The sequence below is a fragment of the Opisthorchis viverrini genome, assembly GCF_000715545.1.
Source record: "Opisthorchis viverrini unplaced genomic scaffold opera_v5_33, whole genome shotgun sequence".
In the NCBI taxonomy this organism is placed as follows: domain Eukaryota; kingdom Metazoa; phylum Platyhelminthes; class Trematoda; order Opisthorchiida; family Opisthorchiidae; genus Opisthorchis; species Opisthorchis viverrini.
The window spans coordinates 875,554-881,880 of NW_008751689.1; positions in this window are offsets into that span (position 1 = coordinate 875,554).

Below are 6,327 nucleotides of genomic sequence, written 5' to 3' on the forward strand. Positions count from 1 at the left end.
TGTAACATGCAAACCGGGGAGAAAGTTGTCCGTGTTTCTTTGACCATGGACACCCAAGTGATGCAGGAAAATTCGCGAACCACCGAAGTGGAGTGCAGGCTGCCCGCGGACCACATTCGGAAAAATGACTGGTTTAGAGGGCTCGATGGGCGGACCTGGCTAACAGTTTTTGTCTCAGTTTCGGCACGTGTACCTTAAAAGTGAGGTTTGGGGGACTCCACCACTTATGGTGATGGATACTAGTAGCAGTAGTGCTTGTGGGGTCAGTTGAAAACAGAGGTGACCGATGCACAATGGCTGGGAAGCCTGTAGTCGCAAATACAAGCAAATTTTTCATCCGGCCCCGTCTCTGGGACGTGCCCTTTCGTACTCGATGAATTTTTGCTCAAATAGGGCCAGTCTGGTGTTTCTGCTACAATTTGATGCTTGCTTCCTCTACAAGCTCAAATTCGTATTCGGTGTTCGGGTCGCCCTATGTATTAGCACTTTGCTTCATCCAACCTACCCCCTGCACCTGACTTCCCTAACCCAATGCAACCAGTGAGTTTGCTTAGTTTAAGATTAAACGACATTTTCGAGCCCCCAAGTTGAATTATTCCACCTCCATCTCCCAGAGTCAGCGATTTGCGGTCTGGACCGGGCAGCTGGTGTGTGAAGGCCAATGTCTGGATGGTAGATAAACTGCTGTGGAGCTACAAATGGTCATTCCTCGCTTGTTTTGCTTGTGGTCCGAGTGCCCACGACATGCAGGACGCCGCTAGCACGGTTTCAACGACGGTACGGCCAAGTAGGATGGTTAAAAGTGGTAGAATGTCTTGTAGTTTCACAGGATGTATCCTCGGAAGAACAGAATGTTGGAATGCTAATCAAAAGGGTCGTCGGTAAGTTGATTTTTTGCGTATATTCATTCAAATAACATATTTAGGCACGCTGATTCTGACTACCGATCGTTCATGCGTATCGTTCACCGTGACAGTCGCCTTTTAATAATCAGTTTTTATATATGCAACACTTGCGTGACCTGCGTACGCCCGATTGCCAAGTGTATGCTGCGAACCGACATTTGAATGCTCAGCAGGAGCGCACTGGGTTTGGATTGTTGCGATATTTTAAGTCATGGAAATCCGAAACTATGTCCGGATGAATTATTGAATATACTTGACTGGTGATGGTGTGCGGGTCCTGCGCGATAAACTGCGCCGCTTGGGCTATCCTGTACGTGATCTGCAGGGCATCCGAGATCCGGCGCGCCCACTTGGACCCATGGCCTGTGTCTGATGTGATGCTGGGAGTTTGAATGTTCTCTCTCTTGCCTCCATCCGTCTGCGTGGTTGGCTTGCAAAGTATAGTGATGCAATTCAGACAGATTCAAACTAGCACCTCCAATGCTACCACAGGCAGGTGTGTGTAGTGAGTGGGTTTTTCTGCCGTAAAATCCACCTTCTCCTCTGATCGTTTCCATTCCGTTGCCTTGCACTAATTCTTTTCCTAATTACTTTCCGGGCATAACTGTGGAACACATTTTAATGATTCTTTTATTTGCTGACAATCAATCATAATTAAATTGTTTTTAAACTTGGTTTCATATTTCTCGACAACGCAAGCCTCACGGCAACCAAGGCACCCGGGCTTTGAGTTGAAGACCAGCTTGCGTAGGTGAGAAAAGGGGGCGTAATTTTTCGGTTTCGTCCATAGCCTCGGAGTGGTCCCGAAACCTTCTAGGACGACAGAGGGTCGCCTCTAACAGCATAAGTCTTGCATTATGTACAATAGCCCGGCAGTCTAACTGTCCCTGAAACACTGGTTGCGCTTCATGGGTGTTTCAAGTCACGGTGTTACTAGTTACGCAGTCGACAAATATTATTCAATCCGAAGATTCTATGACAGGGGCGCACCGTCTCTTTTTACATAGTATGTGGAGTCGCCAACGAAAACGGAACGAATGATTTCCAGCCAAAACTGAGTTTCAAGGTTCAAAACCTACAGTTTTGACATGAGTTGCTGTTGCTTTAGGTATAGCTGATATGTGTCGTCAACGGTTGCATCAGAAGTTTGTGGCAATAGTGGTATTCCAAGCCTAGCGTACATTGCTCACTAAATACGTCAACAACTGCTTACATTATTCTGTGTACTCAGATGATTGGTAAACCTCTCTTCATGCCACAACGACACTTTACGTTAAGGGGTGAACGACCAGGGATCGAAAATAGGTGACCACCCAGTAAGCACGCTGCCAGTGGCACCACCGTTGGGCATCGGCGCCCAAAGATAGCAAATAGGGGTGGTATGTTACACTTGTCACCGGTGGCGCCAGAGATGCAGCTCTGGCCTAACCACAGACACTATCGTCGATTCGATGGCTCCGAAGGACGCACCGATGGTTTGTCACTATAAACCAAAGTTTGGTCTGTCCATGAACACACCAGGTATTGCACCTAGGGCAGTCACGAATATATCGGGCGCCTTAGCTACCGAACACAATTCCGATGATACATGGCCTTCAAGGTATTCATTGAGAGGAATATATACAATTGCACGTAAGCTATTCCTTTCATTTAAACGAATAACGCTTTCATAATGTGTGAACGACGCAAATTGCAAACAGCCAATACACCAGCGTCAGCTGCTATATTATGGGCTGTTCTGACTAATTACTCTTTGTAACCGCCAGTAATCCCAAATATCATCTTCCTTTGGAGACATAGTTAACTTTAGGTACAGAATACAGGATTAAACTCTTTACAACCAAGCTATCTTAATCTACCGGGAACCGCACATTCTGAGTTTATTACATTCGAAAATCTGTTAACGATGTAAATCTTTAAAAGATACGACCGTATCATAATTCTCCACTTCGTTTGAGAGGGTCAATCATAAACCGCCATGTTGCCACTTCTGAATGTTCCCGCTGTCTATGTATCATCCAATGAAAATGGGGATGATGCCGCAAGTCGCGTGATCGCACGATCTCCACGTCGGAGGCTAGACGCACACCCAAAATTTCCCTGAAACCGTGGTTCGAAGGAGGAAAACTTAGCCATAAATTTTTAACATTTGATGGTCATTTTTCGGGCGTATGAGATCTTCCCAAACGCCCGCAGTTTTGTTGAAAGTTGTTTAAATCTACTCAATCCACACGATATTCATGACCCGGGCTATTCATATTTTAAATGTCTGCTACGGCTGAGCACGTGAATGCGGAGGATGATTTTGTGGAGAATTTAGCTCGTCAAAGTTTTTTCTCGTTCAATGCATTTCAAGTCGCTTTGAAAGAGTACCAGACGGAACATTTCGCTGTTCTCGTCCGTATAGACTCCAAAAAGAGCAGCACTTCACTACTTTTGTATGAAACTCCCTCCTACCGTTGTAGCAGACTGCCCTACATACGAAGCAGAAACCTGACTTCCCTAACCCAATGCAACCAGTGAGTTTGCTTAGTTTAAGATTAAACGACATTTTCGAGCCCCCAAGTTGAATTATTCCACCTCCATCTCCCAGAGTCAGCGATTTGCGGTCTGGACCGGGCAGCTGGTGTGTGAAGGCCAATGTCTGGATGGTAGATAAACTGCTGTGGAGCTACAAATGGTCATTCCTCGCTTGTTTTGCTTGTGGTCCGAGTGCCCACGACATGCAGGACGCCGCTAGCACGGTTTCAACGACGGTACGGCCAAGTAGGATGGTTAAAAGTGGTAGAATGTCTTGTAGTTTCACAGGATGTATCCTCGGAAGAACAGAATGTTGGAATGCTAATCAAAAGGGTCGTCGGTAAGTTGATTTTTTGCGTATATTCATTCAAATAACATATTTAGGCACGCTGATTCTGACTACCGATCGTTCATGCGTATCGTTCACCGTGACAGTCGCCTTTTAATAATCAGTTTTTATATATGCAACACTTGCGTGACCTGCGTACGCCCGATTGCCAAGTGTATGCTGCGAACCGACATTTGAATGCTCAGCAGGAGCGCACTGGGTTTGGATTGTTGCGATATTTTAAGTCATGGAAATCCGAAACTATGTCCGGATGAATTATTGAATATACTTGACTGGTGATGGTGTGCGGGTCCTGCGCGATAAACTGCGCCGCTTGGGCTATCCTGTACGTGATCTGCAGGGCATCCGAGATCCGGCGCGCCCACTTGGACCCATGGCTGTGTCTGATTGTGATGCTGGGAGTTTGAATGTTCTCTCTCTTGCCTCCATCCGTCTGCGTGGTTGGCTTGCAAAGTATAGTGATGCAATCCAGACAGATTCAAACTAGCACCTCCAATGCTACCACAGGCAGGTGTGTGTAGTGAGTGGGTTTTTCTGCCGTAAAATCCACCTTCTCCTCTGATCGTTTCCATTCCGTTGCCTTGCACTAATTCTTTTCCTAATTACTTTCCGGGCATAACTGTGGAACACATTTTAATGATTCTTTTATTTGCTGACAATCAATCATAATTAAATTGTTTTTAAACTTGGTTTCATATTTCTCGACAACGCAAGCCTCACGGCAACCAAGGCACCCGGGCTTTGAGTTGAAGACCAGCTTGCGTAGGTGAGAAAAGGGGGCGTAATTTTTCGGTTTCGTCCATAGCCTCGGAGTGGTCCCGAAACCTTCTAGGACGACAGAGGGTCGCCTCTAACAGCATAAGTCTTGCATTATGTACAATAGCCCGGCAGTCTAACTGTCCCTGAAACACTGGTTGCGCTTCATGGGTGTTTCAAGTCACGGTGTTACTAGTTACGCAGTCGACAAATATTATTCAATCCGAAGATTCTATGACAGGGGCGCACCGTCTCTTTTTACATAGTATGTGGAGTCGCCAACGAAAACGGAACGAATGATTTCCCAGCCAAAATGAGTTTCAAGGTTCAAAACCTACAGTTTTGACATGAGTTGCTGTTGCTTTAGGTATAGCTGATACGTGTCGTCAACGGTTGCATCAGAAGTTTGTGGCAATAGTGGTATTCCAAGCCTAGCGTACATTGCTCACTAAATACGTCAACAACTGCTTACATTATTCTGTGTACTCAGATGATTGGTAAACCTCTCTTCATGCCACAACGACACTTTACGTTAAGGGGTGAACGACCAGGGATCGAAAATAGGTGACCACCCAGTAAGCACGCTGCCAGTGGCACCACCGTTGGGCATCGGCGCCCAAAGATAGCAAATAGGGGTGGTATGTTACACTTGTCACCGGTGGCGCCAGAGATGCAGCTCTGGCCTAACCACAGACACTATCGTCGATTCGATGGCTCCGAAGGACGCACCGATGGTTTGTCACTATAAACCAAAGTTTGGTCTGTCCATGAACACACCAGGTATTGCACCTAGGGCAGTCACGAATATATCGGGCGCCTTAGCTACCGAACACAATTCCGATGATACATGGCCTTCAAGGTATTCATTGAGAGGAATATATACAATTGCACGTAAGCTATTCCTTTCATTTAAACGAATAACGCTTTCATAATGTGTGAACGACGCAAATTGCAAACAGCCAATACACCAGCGTCAGCTGCTATATTATGGGCTGTTCTGACTAATTACTCTTTGTAACCGCCAGTAATCCCAAATATCATCTTCCTTTGGAGACATAGTTAACTTTAGGTACAGAATACAGGATTAAACTCTTTACAACCAAGCTATCTTAATCTACCGGGAACCGCACATTCTGAGTTTATTACATTCGAAAATCTGTTAACGATGTAAATCTTTAAAAGATACGACCGTATCATAATTCTCCACTTCGTTTGAGAGGGTCAATCATAAACCGCCATGTTGCCACTTCTGAATGTTCCCGCTGTCTATGTATCATCCAATGAAAATGGGGATGATGCCGCAAGTCGCGTGATCGTCTATGTATCAATGAAAATGGGGATGATGCCGCAAGTCGCGTGATCGCACGATCTCCACGTCGGAGGCTAGACGCACACCCAAAATTTCTTTCCCACCGTGGTTCGAAGGAGGAAAACTTAGCCATAAATTTTTAACATTTGATGGTCATTTTTCGGGCGTATGAGATCTTCCCAAACGCCCGCAGTTTTGTTGAAAGTTGTTTAAATCTACTCAATCCACACGATATTCATGACCCGGGCTATTCATATTTTAAATGTCTGCTACGGCTGAGCACGTGAATGCGGAGGATGATTTTGTGGAGAATTTAGCTCGTCAAAGTTTTTTCTCGTTCAATGCATTTCAAGTCGCTTTGAAAGAGTACCAGACGGAACATTTCGCTGTTCTCGTCCGTATAGACTCCAAAAAGAGCAGCACTTCACTACTTTTGTATGAAACTCCCTCCTACCGTTGTAGCAGACTGCCCTACATACGAAGCAGAA